We start from the raw sequence: 14,745 nt of genomic DNA on the forward strand, positions 1-14,745 counted from the left end.
TGTGAGTAGACAGGAGTTAGGGGCTCTATAGAACATTTCATAGCAGACACTTGGCAAAATTCCTTATTAAGCATCTTTGTATTTGCCCTCAAAGTTCCTCCCCTATCAGTTGTCATATCTTGCCCCTTTATCTTTCCTCACACCTCTCTAAAATCCCCTCTGAAATAAAATAAAATTCTCTCTATAGTCCCAAGCAATCCTGCAATCAGCATCAGCTTGCATATCTCACTCACCAATGGCAGGCTCATTTCTAGAGACATGGTAACCATCTAGTGTTCCTCAAAGTCAACCCCATGGGGGATCTTAGCCTTCCCACCATGTGGCCTGTTAAAGTCTTTTTCCCACAAAAATTGCTGTTTTTCTATGCAGGAATATAGCTGCCAGGAAAATGTGATTTCTCCATACTGTTTCAGAAACAATAGGAATTGCCACATTGTCCCCCAACAGAAAGCCGGGCTGCTTCTCATGCTAAGTTTCAGATTACCCTCTTTCAGGCATGGACATCCCTGGGTTCTCCAAAGCTGGATCACGCCCTGTCTACAAAACACCCAGAACCTGACCTTACCGTGGCACTGATAATGAATCTTGACCTATCTTTCTCTGCACCCCCACCCCATCCCAGGCTAGTAGCTCATTGCTCTGTGTGTGTTTCTTTCATATCTCCCATGCTTAATGCAAAACTTGAAACATAGAAGGTATTCAACAAATGGTTCTGAATAAATGAAATATATGTGGTGTAGTTGTATTTAGAGGGCAACTGGTAAGAATTTTATGCTCTAAAGAGCTGTTAATCATTGGAATATGTGATTGAGGGAGGTAATGCCTTTTCCATCTTGGATGGTTTAAAAATTGAAAATAATGGCAACATATATTTTAATACAATTTTAGTTTTCAAAGTATTTTCATAAGAAATATTTTATTTAATTATCTTCCAAACCCCGTGAGATTTCCGGATGGTAACACTGAGTTTGTAAACACTTCTGGCTGCTAGATGGTAGAGGTGGGACAGATGTTTTATCTTTTGAATATAAATTGGTGTATTCTTTTAGGGTAATATATTTTAAAAGCCTTAAGAATGTAGATACACTTTGAATCACAAAATAGGCTTCTAGAAATTTATCCCAAATGAACAGAAACAAAAACAATTCTGTACAAAGAGAACCCTACCCTCCTACTTCTAGAATCCAATATTCTGCTTTCATTTTGGTATTTATAAAAACAGAATCATGGGGAAGAGATCTAAATATCAAATCATAAGGGATGGTTTACCTAGATCGTGTTACAGTCATATAATGAAATATTATTTAATCTTTAAAGTAATGTGATAAACCAATGATATAGAAACATGGAAAAAGTAAAAAAGAAATTGAATACAGAAAGGAGATGTGTTTGATTCCAATCGAATATACATATCTCTATATGTGCACAGAAGAAAGACCGGAAATATATATTGGGAGTAGTTGTTTCTGGGACGATGATTCTAAAATAAAATGTGATTACTTTTGTAATAAAATAAAAAGCTATTACTATCGTAATCGAGGAGGAAAATCCCAACAAAAAATTTTAACACCACAAAAACAACTCCCAAATGAAAACCTGGCATTCAGTGGTGCAAATACATGGAAAAGCTCCCCTCTAGGTTAGAAGATAGAAATTACTTGTATGTTTGTGGCAAAATTTTCAGCAGCTGCTGACAGCCGACCTCTCTGTGTTAATCAGGGTGAATGGCTGAGCCTGTGCCCTGCTTCTTAGCCTGTGTTGAATGATTTAAAACGCTTTTGATACTCACGGCTTGCTCACTTGTTTTCCCCTACTTCTCTGAATTCCATCACTGTGTCTGTCTTAGGGTTATTTGAAATACCTAAGGCTGGCCATTATTTTTGTTAAACTTCTGATAAGTGGGTAAAAGGTAATTTCATTGAAAAACTCATTTTTCAGAGCCTCAAAGAATGGCTGGGTCATCTTATTAAAAAGGCATTTAATAAATTCAGTAGGGCTCTCTCTGAGAAGCTGGGTGCTTGTTTTACTCTGGCCCCTGGGCTTCTGCTAGTCCTTGTCATGCAAAGCAAGAGGAACCGGAAGTTGAAAGAGTGGTAAACAGGGAAAGAGGGTAGAGAAAGAGGAGAAAGCAGGAGGATGTGGAAGTTCAAAGGCAGGTGGGCTAGGGGAGGGAAAGCACTGGGCTCAAGGTGAAAACTCCACTTCTTTGCCTATTGCCAGGGGTTTGAGCATCCCTACCACCTCCTGACATTACTACCAGTCCCAAAGTCCCTCTCTCCCTCATCACTTTGGTCCATCTTGTACAAATACAGCCTGTGTCTACCTGATTTAGTCACCTCTCATGGACAATATGGTCTTTCAGGCTTGCTTCATTCAAAACATCTGGGCTATTTATCTAGCAAGATAATTGCTTGTCTCTCTTACTGGCTGATATTCATTCTTTTTTTCCCCATTTTATTCAGCTTCCCTCAGGAGCCCTTTCTTTGCAGAAAAGTCATCTGTCCAACCAGAGTGTTAATAGTCAGGGCCCTTAGCGAGGCTGGTCTGGGAGTGCGGCAATTCATACTCCCAGAGCAACTTGTGGGGAAGAGGGAGGGAAACCACGATCCAGCTCTTTACAATGCATTTTGAGAAAATGTAGAGTTGACCTATGTAGTGGCTGGAACATCCATCCATCCATCCACCCACCCACCCACCCATCCATCCATCAACCTACCCACCCATCTTTCCATCAATCCATCAACCCGCCCACCCATTTATCCACCCACCCATTTATCTATCCATCCATCCATCCATCCATCCATCCCTCCCTCCCTCCATCCACCCCCCCATCTATCCATCCATCCATCAACCTACCCACCTATCTTTCCATCCATCCATCAACCCACCCACCCATTTATCCATCCATCCATCCATCCATCCATCCATCCATCCATCCATCCATCCACCCACCCATCTATGCATCCATCCATCCATTAACCCACCCACCCATCTTTCCATCCATCTATCAACCCAGCCACCCATTTATCCATCCATCCATCCATCCATCCATCCATCCATCCATCCATCCACCCACCCACTCACCTATCTACCCATCCATCCATCCATCCATCCACCCACCCACCTATCTATCCACCCATCCATCCATCCATCCATCCATCCATCCATCCATCCATCCATCCATCCATTCATCAATCTACCCACCCACCCATCTGTTAATCCTTCAACAAATATCAACTGAGCATCTGTGATGCAGGGGTAGGTTCCTAAGAATACAATGTTTTGCTGAAACAAACCTCCTAGTACTTCCAGTCTCCTGAAGAGAGGAGCTAATAAAACACTTCAGTGTAAATGATGCAAGTGCTAAGGAGGAGCCCTGCAGGTACCATGAGAACCCATAGTGGGAAGATTTGACCTGGCCTAGGAGGCCAGGAGGGGTTGCCTGGGGAGGCTGCTTCGGGAGAAGGGGAGTAGAAAGCCCCTCTTCTTTATCATAGCCCTGAATATAGCTGGGTCTGGCAGACACTGCTGGTTGCTTCTCCAGCACTCACTTCTGCCTTCATTTTTGTTAGGTATCCAGTTTTGTTAGGTATCAGGCATCTAGCCCCAGGGGTTGAGGACGTATCAGTCTAAGCTAACCATGGTGATCTCACTTGCCTTTTGCCTGTGATTGGTTTAGGAATGTTCTTGACATTGAGGCCTAGCAGAAGTCTTCAAGGGCTCGGTTGTCAGCTTGGAGTTGGATGTGAACTGACTTTGCAGCATGATCCATGGGCAGGCACACAGTTTGGAGCTGACACATTTAGGGACTTGGACAGGTACCAAGTAACCCCATCACTTGAGAGAGACAGAATAGGTAGTTGTTTTCTAGAGCTGGTCCTGTCATTCATTAGCCACATTGAATTTGGCATGTCTTTTCCTCTTTCTGAGCATGAGTATCTTTTAATGTAAAGTGTCCAGAGGATCACATGTGCCCTGTTTTCCTCAATCAACTGTTGTGAGGATGAAATAAATGATATTTTTGTGCAAGCATGCCACATGGCTGCAAAGTGCTATTGAAGCGTGAACCACTGTCATTGGCAAGGCTTGATAAATGCTCCACCATCATCAGTTGGGGTTACAATTGCTCCTTGGAACCCTCCAGGCTCCTCAGATTTTTCTGAGTGGAGGTCTAATTTCAGATGTACAAGATGCTCCTCTTCCTTGAAATGTCTTTTGACTTGGAAACTCATTGCTCTAAGTGGGCTCCGGGAGACTGCCTGGCTCCTTGTGTCACTAGGGTGGAGATTTCCCTTTGTCTGGAAGCCCAGTGGCTCCCGTATGTGAGTGAAACTCTGAGTCCCTCTTGCCTCAGGATTCAGGATGGGGTCTTTTGCTTCATCAGAAGCCCACAGAACTCAGAGGCCATCCAATGGAGGAAATGGGCTACAAAGCCGACCCCAGTGGCTCCTCTCTTTCCATTTGTTAACATAAGGAGTTTGGGTGTGGCAGATGCATGTTTGCTCAGGGCTGGGCCTGAGCTTTGGCTCCCTTCCCTTTTGGAATTCGGTTCCTTCTACTCTTCTCTATCCCTGCCCACAGAGCTGGTGATGTTGGGCTGCACCTCTTTTCCAGAACTCTCTGCTGGAAGTACCAGCCTCAGTCTCGAGACATGCTATTCAGTAGAACTTTCAATCACGATAGAAATGTCCAATGGATTTCCTTTGTCCAGTGGCGGTAGCCACAAGCCACATGAGGCTGGCAAACATTTGAAATGTACTCAATGTGACTGAGGCATGAAATTTTTAATATTATTTAATTTCAATTTATTTATATTTAAATTGCTACAAGTAGCTAGTGGCTTGTGTATCAGACAGTACAGGTCTAGGGCTCAATATCCCAATCGTTTCAGTCTCTCCATTGCAATCAAAATTAATTGGTCCTGTGTCCCAATCCCAAGGCTCTCTTCTTAGAGAAGCACCAGCAAGACAATCTCATAAACAAATTGCTATCTATAAATTAAGGCCTTTCTCCCTTAGGTACATGTGTAGGTTTTGAGTAATGCCACAATTTAGTCAAAGCAGAGGCTCAAATGATAGGAATTTGAGAAACTCTAACAGGTAAGTGGTGGGGAAAAATATAAGTATAGAGCTTTAAATGAACTTCAAAACACACCCTATGGGTGGACACATCCTCCCGAGGACCCTGGGCTGCTTCTAATCTCCTCTTGGCTTCTTGCAGTCTGGAGAGAGTTAAGGGCAGAAGTGTGCGGATGGGGGCCTGGGAAAGGGCTGGAGGTGGGAGGGTTGGAATGGGCAGAGCCTGAAGGATGCCAGGGCTCTTGCAAAAGAATCTGGTATGCCAGGCAAAGAGACAGTTTGTTCCACCCTGGGTGGGTATGGGGCACGAGGGAGTGATTGTTAGGGAGTGATGATTACCACTGGGACAGGACTGAAAAGTTAACAATTAAGTTAGAGAGACCAGACATCATATAAAAGGCTGCAAAATGGACTGCGGCACTTTGGGTCAAGTCTTGGACGGGAATTGCAATTTTACTCTTAACTTTTAATCCCCTCTTTTAAGGAGGGTCCCCCCCCTCTGAATTCTTCTATGAATATTGCTTTCTGGATGTTCTTTTCACCCTGAAACTGAGCTGTGTTTCTGTTTCTCTTGGATGACCATGTAACTGCTTTCAAGTTCCTGCCTGTGATTTCACAGATATCCACTGGAATCAGAAGTATCTTTGTAATCCAAACACCAGGTTGGGAAAGGGTGGAGGATGATGGAGGCTGGGTGCAGGGGTCAGGGAAGATCAATCAGAGGAATAAAAGGTCTATGAGGTGCACTTAAAGATGAATAGGAGTGTGTGTACAAACCCTAGGGCTTTTGAATTTCCTTTTAGGGCCTTGTTTTGCCAATTGGTACCACAGATAAATCTGCTACCGCCACCTTAACTACTCTATACTATTTGGTTAATTTTTTTTAAAAAAGGATTTCTGGTTAAGCCACTCTTTAGAATGGTGACCCGTTTGCTGTAAAAAGTTAAAATTATATAAAGTGAAGTGGAGAATATGTCTCAAATCTTTTGAGCAATAATGTTGTCTATGAATACACGTCTGTGAATAATGAATACACACACAAATACAAAGTAGCGGCCAAATTTTCTGGGAGCTTCGCAACACAGCTCTGACTATTGGGTGCTTTCTGACCTCTTCAAACTCTTAAAGGAAAGGTCCACTCAGTATTCAGCATTGCCCTGTTCTCCTTCATTTGCCTTTCCTTTCAGTAAATAGCATGAGGCATTTGGCATCAAGGGGTAGAAGCCAAGACTGGAGAAAGCAACTCAGAGAAGTCTGAATGGGTCGATTCACCACTTCCAATGTTACCAGATGCTCCTGGGCAGGGCTATTATGCTGTGGGGCACTCTTGTACCCAGAGCGTTTTGATGACTGATGACACTTCTTCTGCAAGTATTTGCTAATGTTATTGTGAACACTATAAATTTCAGTCGATTTCCATGAAAAACAAAAGCTTCTGCTGGGCTGAGGCAACTTAAAGCAGTGGTTTTTGGTAGGATAATTTTGTCCCCACCTGGAAGACATTTGGCAAAGCCTGGAAACATTATTTTATTGTTACTTCTGTTGGGGGGAGTTTTGTCCTCCTTGGAACTGTCTGGAGATGTCATTGGTTGTTAGAGCTGGGGTGGGGTGGTGTCCTTCTGGTATTTAGTGGGAGACACCAGGAATGCTGCTGAGCATCAAATGATGCACAGAGGAGCCCCACTACCCAAAACGATCTGACCCAGAATGCCTACAGTGTTGTTTGAGAAACCCTGGTCCAGAGGGCAAGTTCGGGCTCAGATCTTGACACCAAGGCGGCATGATGGCTCTCAAGGGGCTGTCATGTTTCAATGTGGGAAGACTAGTAAGTTCCCCCAGATGGCTCCAAGAAGTCCCAGGAAAATTTTGTCTAGGATTTTCTTCAACCAATAACTTCATCGTTTTCCTATCTTCCTGGCTCCTTAACTTCCTCTGAATGAGAGAGTACAGCCTCAAAGTCGTACATGTCGAGCTCATCTCAGTGGGTCCAGATCCCATTTGACTGTAGTGTAGACAGAGGGAAGTCAGGGGGCTTGGTTTCTCCATCTGTAAAATGGAGTCGTAATACTTCATGATCTATTTGCTAAGCAGTCCTGGCAGCCTAGGGTTTCCTTGCCACTGGCAGATGAGAGAAGACCCAGAGCCTGTCACACATGAGTCCTGCCATGAGGGCTGGGAGGAAGGAGACACAGCAGTAACATTACGGGGCCCAGAAAGCTGTGGCAAGAATTTATGTAGAGTTGCTTAAGAAAATAAAAGCAAGCACAATATTTCTGTCTCTGATTATAAAAGTAACATAGTCATTGTCGATAATCTCTCAATTACAGAAAACTACAAGGAGAAAATAAAAATCTCTCATGATTGCACCACTAGGAGATATCAGCTATTAAAAGCTTTGGTATTTTCTTTGAGAAAAACAGAAAAGGATGAACATCAGGTTTTCTGAGCTGGACAGGCTGGGGAGATTGAAACAGCCTTTGAAGAGAGCAGAATGTGCCAGTGTAGACATTGACTGGTTTGAGATGATATTCTGTAAACCAAGATAGTTGAGCCCCTGCCCTGGATGAAACGGACAGTGGGGCAGATGGGTGGTGTGACCGAGGGGCATGAGAACAAGTCCCCCTTACCTTCAGGGTTCATGTGGAAAGCATCCTCAGTGTTCGCCTCCATGAATAGGAGAGTTCTTTAGCTGAAAGAAGAAATGATTCATTTTAGCTCCAAGATGACAAAACGGGAGATTCCATTTCTGGCTCACTCTGCAGTATGTAGCATGGCTGAACATTGGCCCCTCAGTGATAGGCATGAGACAGCTCTAGTGTTCTGGAATTAGTTTTTTGGCAGCTTTATTTTGAAGTAATTTTAATCTTACAGAAAAGTTATAAAATAGTAAAAAAAAAAAAAACAAAAAACAAAACTCATATACCCTCTACCCATATACCTCAATTGTTACTATTTTACCACATCTGATTTATAATCTTTCTTCTGTGTATATAAAAGTTACTTCCTAATTATTTGTGAGCTAGTCACAGTCATGATGCATGTTTACCCCTAAATATTTCAGGGTGTTTTCCTAAGAACAAGGACAATTCTCCTACATAAATGTAGTACAATAATTAACATCGGAAAATTAACATTGACACAGTATTATTACCTAATCTATAGAGCTTACTCAAATTTTGCCAGTTATCCTAGTTGGGATTAGATTTCATAAAATTTGGTCCTGGAGACCTTAATGAAATTTCTTAACAAATTCTGACATAGTTATAGATGAACTGGAATTCTGGGTTTTATATAAGAACTTTCAGACTCTGGGGACTGACTGGCCTGAGTCTGGGAGGCGTGAAGGGACAACTGTTAGAGGTATGGATCTTTTTTTTTTTTTTTGACAGGGTCTTACTGTGTCTCCCAGGCTGGAGTGCAGTGGCGCAATCACAGCTCACTGCAACCTCAACCTCCCCAGGCTCAGGTGATTCTCCCATTTCACCCGCCCCCTGCCCCAAGTAGCTGGGACTACAGGCACATGTCATTACACCTGGCGAAGTTTTTGTATTTTTAGTAGAGATGGGGTTTTGCCATGTTGGCCAGGCTGGTCTCAAACTCCTGGCCTCAATGATCTGCCTGCCTCATACTCCCAAAGTGCTGGGATTATAGGTGTGAGCCACCATGCCCAGCCTACAGCTACTTTTTAAAATGGGCTTTGATATATATGAACAGCAATTCATAATTTAATGCCCAGTTTTGTCTTGCCCATTCCAAGCAAAGGCAAATAATCTAACCAGAGTAGCAGACAAAATAATGCTTTTTCTAAGTCTTCAAAATCCAGAATCTTCAGGATTATTCCTTGAGGAAGCCAGTGCTGAATATTCTCCATGCTGACTCAATGGACAGAGGAGGAGGTAACTGGCAGGAAGCTGTGGTTGGCCACTAGCACCCTCATGCCATTGACAACCTCTCTCTCTCTCTCTCTCTCTCTCACACACACACACACCACTTTCTCAACATTGCTGCTGTTGGCATGATCAATCAAGAGCCTGGAAGTCTTTACAATTAAAGGCTACCATGTGACAAGGGCCATCTGAGCATAAGACAGCCAGCCCCAAGGCATTTGATAATAAGGGGTCTGTTGGATCCAGAGCCTGTGACACAGATGTCTGGGGCACGTTTCTTAGGAGCCACTCATTTTTCTCCATAGTGTGCAGTGACACCAAATTTTTTGTTTAAAAAAATTTTAGATTCTAAGGATTATTTTAGAACTTAAAGTTCTCTCTTTGATTAGAGTTGTCCTGTTCTGCTCAGAGCAAATCCTGCTCCGTTCTGTCATCTCCCAAATAAGATCCAGACTGTTTTTACACTCTTGGCAGAAACACTGAGGGGTCTGCGAGGGAGTGGAGAACCAGGACAAGGGCTGTGCTGGGGGTGGGACATCTGGAAGAGCAGATAGCAGCAGTGAGGGCTTCGGGGCAGGTGGGCATAAAGGGATGGCTTCTGCAGTTCAACAAACACTTATTGAGTGACAGGCCCTGGGCCCACTTGGTCCATTCATCTACTATTCATTCAGCATTTATGAAATGCTTGGCTTACCACTTAGCCCTTGTCATCCTGTGCCCTGGCTCCCACGTCTATTCTTTACCTGCTCTGTGCCCTGTGAGTCTGACTCCTGTGCCCTCCAGCTTCAAGTAGGGTTCTACCCACAGTGGGTAGAGCATGGAGATGGGCATATCAGGGTATCGATTTCCCTCCCTCCCTGCCTGCCTCAGAGAGTGGTGCTAGCCGTGGTTGTGTATCTTTTACCACAAGACTAGTTAAGCAGTCATGACTCCAGCTATCACTGGGCCCTGGCAAAATTCTTCCCTCTCCACTCTTCTTTATGCAGATAGGGGGGTGACAAATTCCCTTGTTCTTCTAACCCTACCCCTGGGCATGTAAAGAGTCTCTTTACATTCTCTTCAAAATCCTAGCTGCGCATGCCATCCTTTTTCTGTGTGACCCTAAGATGGCCCTTGAATATGTGCTAAATTGTGCCTGATTGCTCTGGACAAGCAAGAAAGGTGTAAAATTTTGTATATACTTCCTAACATGAGGATATAGCATTATGGGGTGGGGTCCCAACATGAGGATATACCATTATGGGGTGGGGAGACATAATTTAATAGAAGCTCCTGGGAGAAATAACTCACAGATTTCATCTTTTATATACTTGAGTATTGTGTGTCAGTCAAAGACCAACCTGATCTCTGGTCACATTATTTGAAGTACGGCATCCAGAACAGGGGAGGTGATAGTACTACTTAGTTCTGTGAATTCTACATTAGCGCCCACTTGGAGTACTGTGCTCATTTCCCTGCTCCTCACTTTAGGAAAAAGCATGTTGTTTATCTTCAAATTCTGTCACATAAAGCAGAAGTTGAGAGAGTTTTTCTTCAAGAGCCAAATAGTAAATATTTTCAGCTTTGTAGGCTGAAATGTTCCAAGTACTCTGTTACTGTAGTACAAAAGCAGCCGTAGACAACATGTATGTGAATAAGCTTGGCTGTGTTCCAATAAAACTTTATTTATATAAATAAATGGACTGGATCTGGCCTGCAGGCATTACTTTGCTGACCTCTGATAGAAGAGTGCAAAATGAATTTATTCTAGAGGTGCCCAGAAGGCAGAAGTTTGATCAATGTGTAAAAACCATGGGGTGGTAGATTTGTGCTAATTTTCAGATCATTCTAGTGGCGATTACTGTTCCCAAAGAGAATCATCTGTTTCATAAGTCAGTGAGTTTCTCGTCATTATAGGGGTTCAAAGCAAAGGCTGAGTGTTTTAAAAGAATTTTCTGCAGAGCATGGAGAATAAGTTGGATGATGTGGGAGGTAACACTGCCTCACATTTCTGTATCTTCAGCATGGTACTGTGCACACGTAGTAAGTCTTCTCAGTTCTATGTTCCTAGAGGGAAGGGGCTGTGTCATATCCATCCTTGCATCCCACCCCCTCCTGAAAGCCTAGTATAGTGCTTTAAATATGGTGGGTGTGACCAATACATTTTTTTTGTCAGCCTGACTCTTTAAATCAAATCTTGCTGACAGACTAATTGTACTAATTTGTCTTTAGTACAATCATCACTACCAGCCATATTAAATAATTCAATTACCTCTGATAGGCTTCAACATTTGAGGACTTTCACCGAAAATAATAGACAACATTTACTAAGTTCTTAAAATATGCCAGCTCTCATGCTAAGAACCTTACAGGCATTATCTTATTTAATGCTCCCCAAAATCTATGAGGTAGGCACTATTATTACCCCTACTTTATTGATTCACTTCTCTGAACTGAAATTCAGAGAAGACTCATAGCTGAGAAGTTGCATATCCAAAACTTGAACCGAGATCTCTTTGATGCCAAAGGCTGTGCTCCAACCACAATTCCATTCTGCTTCTGAGTCATTCATTTATTCTTTCATTCACTCAGTATTCAACAAATACCAATTGGTTGCCTACTATTTGCCAAATAGTATTTTAGGTGCTGATGATAGAGCTGTGGATATAAACAGGTCAAGTCCATGCTCTGAAGAAACTTACATTCTGGGTGGAATAAAGTGGGAGTTGATACACAATTAACAAATGAGAAAATAATACATGGTAATTCATCACAAGACATGAGGAGATTAAAAAGACAATAAATATTTCTTGTCCACACTAGAATCACAGATATAATCCTAATTGATGAATTTAGCAAGACATGGAGATTAAAAAGATAATAAATACTTCTTGTCCACACCAGAACCACAGGTATAATCCTAATTGATGAATTTACTGAAGTTCTTTCTTTTTTTTTTTTTTTCTTCAACTTTTAAGTCCTGGGGTACATGCTCAGGGTGTGCAGGTTTGTTACATAGGTAAACATGTGCCATGGTGGTTTGCTGCACAGATCAACCCATCACCCAGGTATTAAGCCCAACATCCATTAGCTATTCTTCCCGATGCTCTCCCTCCCCACGCCCTGATAGGCCCCAGTATGTGTTGTTCCCCCAATCTGCTGCCCTATGTGTCCATGTGTTCTCATCGTTCAGCTCCCACTTATAAGTGAGAACATGCGGTGTTTGGTTTTCTGTTCCTGAGCTCTTTCTTGTTTACTGACATTAGCACAAGGTTAGTCTTTTGTCCTGACAAATTGTCAGATAAACTGACATTAGGCCAATGTTAGTCTTTAGTCCTGACAAATTGTCAGATAAACTCAGATTCAGAAAGAAATCTGCAAGATTTCTGGCAATTGATAGAGATTACACATGGAAATTTATAGACATGCATGTGGAGCTCTTGAATGAAAAGGAAGTTTATCCAATAAAACACTTGGGAATCACTCTTTTGGGGCAGGCTGAGCTTGAGCAGAAGCAAGCACATCCACTTGAGTCAAAGGCATGGGCCTCGTTTAGGAGTAGAGGTACCAGGGTGGCTGAGAGTGGAGGAACCAAAGGGGAATTACAAAATCTTGATTGAGATTGAGATGGAGACAGAGGGAGCAAGATAAATAGGGTAAAGTCAAGTCAACTGTCAGGTCCAATTGGCAAGTGTTGACTGGGAATGGGAGACAGTGCCCAAAGGTCAGGGGTGGAGTAAACACAAGCCCAGATGAGGAAGCGAAAGAATCCAGTATTTTGTTTGTGTCTTGATGGGTGCCAACTGCAAGGGGTAGGTGTGGGTGGCCTAGTTACAGGTGAAGGATAGGAATTGACAAATAGTAGTAATCCTTTTGCAATTCCAGAATTCCTTTCGTTAGTGGATTGTAAAGTGATTTTCAGATTAGAGACTCCTGACAGCATCAGCATAATCTTACTTTTAGAAATGGCTAAAAAACAGAAAGACAGCAATTAGTTAACATTTATTGGCTGCCAGACATTGTTTCTAAGCACTTTAATGCTTTATTTCATTTAATCTTCATAAGTACACTTTGAGAACCAAGCTTCTTAATAGGGAGCTAATTAAAGAATGACTAAAAACATAAGTGACATTTGGAGGGAACTTGCATAATGTCATCATTGAAAATGAGTCCTAGTTATTCATATATTGATTTGTTCACTCACATATTTATTCAGCCTATAATAATTGGGCACCTAATACATATTGGGTGCTATTCTAGGGCCTTTGCCTGGATGATGTTCTTGATTTCACTGTTTAACAGAGAGACAGTGGAGGGAGCAAGGGATTTTGAGTCAGAAAATCTAAGTTCTGTTTCTAACTCTAACTGGTCCCGTGGTCCTTGGAAAAGTCAGGCTGCTTCTCTCTTTAATGTGTTCTGATGTAAAACAAGGAGCTAAGATGCTTGAGGTCTTTTAGAATTTACTGTTAAAGTATTCAGTAGCTTTATAGTACATTGATGCTTATAATAAACACTCACTTATAGTCTGTCATTCTACCCTCCCACCCCCATCAGGGAAATCATAGTATTTATGAGCCTTTAAACGTGGAAACTTGTCAGGGATTGGACCAAGTTCCTCTGCTCTTTTCACTGAATTCCTCTGCCTTCCATGTAGGAATTTGTGTTTAATTTCTAAAAGAATTATAACAGAGCTGGGGGAAGATGTCAGAGGAAAAGGGAAAGATGTAGATGATATAGAAGACAAGGAGAAGTTAAGACTGGGAAGGACAATGTACTAGCTCTCAGGAGCTTTGTGCCCTGTCTCTGAAATCATTCAGGGCTGCTATAATCATCAAAAAAATGTATCCAAAGGCACAAGAAGAGAGACCTTCCAACTGGTGGAAATTACATTGAGGCAAATTTGGGTTCAGTAAAATGGTAGAGGAGTTCTCTACCGGACATTCTGATTGCCCGTGACTGGGCAGAGCTAAAACAAATGGGTCATATTACGAGGCAAAGTAGCTTTTTAATTTTAAGGCCCACCAGTCAATAGATTGCTACGGCCAAGGATGAAATGGGCCACTCTGGTAGGAGGTGAGCTCCTCCTCGTGGTGCATGCTTATGCTGAGACACTGTAAAATCCTAGAGGGGTTAGCAACTTGGATCAGGGCTACAAGACCAGGAAAGGGACTTTCAACTCTGAAATGCTATGACTGTAGGAGGCAGGAGGCTTACAGTTTTATCTGTAGTCTATAACCCCTAGTCCAGAGTTTAGATATCCTTACAGTAATCTACTGGGGAATATTGAAGTCCCTTTTGCAGGCACTGACATCCAGGCCAAATTCCTTAATTTATTTATTTTATACAAGAAGTTCCTTGTACGAATTTTTGACAGAATACTCACCCTAACTCCTATTTTTGGCATTTCTGACCTCTCGTTCTTGACAAATAACCATGATGGGGGACTTCTCTGGGAGCCAGAATTGAAGTCAGAGTTGGATCAACACCCTGAAATTCTAGGCCCACCAGTCAATAGATTAACAGGGTTACCTTTGAATTTGTCCAGAGCCCTTATTTTCCAAAATGTTTTTCATCTGCTATCTTTATCAGAAGTGTATCAGTCAATTGGTGTTCTCTGAGGGTAATAACTTTAACAAGAGAAGGTGTATGGAAGTGCTTTGTAACAGTGAAACACTCCGAAAAGTTAGAAGTTTTATTATTGTTATAACCTGCCAAGGCCACAGCACTGGTTATTAGCAGATCTATGTCTAGAGTGGGTTACTTAGAATCCTTTTGGAGGTAAATAAATAACACTACTGATA

At 42.3% G+C, this 14,745-nt stretch overlaps 1 protein-coding gene across 2 annotated transcripts in view; it reads right to left on the reverse strand.

Annotated features, from left to right (window-relative positions):
* Positions 1-14,745, reverse strand: part of PRLR (prolactin receptor) — a 164,226-nt gene that overhangs the window by 46,126 nt on the left and 103,355 nt on the right. For both annotated transcript variants that reach the window (XM_004058975.5, XM_055367706.2), the window contains exon 2: positions 7,706-7,767. The gene's annotated coding sequence lies outside the window, so the exon portion shown is untranslated. The remainder of the gene's footprint in view (positions 1-7,705; positions 7,768-14,745) is intronic.

This window comes from Gorilla gorilla, chromosome 19, assembly GCF_029281585.2.
Source record: "Gorilla gorilla gorilla isolate KB3781 chromosome 19, NHGRI_mGorGor1-v2.1_pri, whole genome shotgun sequence".
NCBI lineage: Eukaryota > Metazoa > Chordata > Mammalia > Primates > Hominidae > Gorilla > Gorilla gorilla.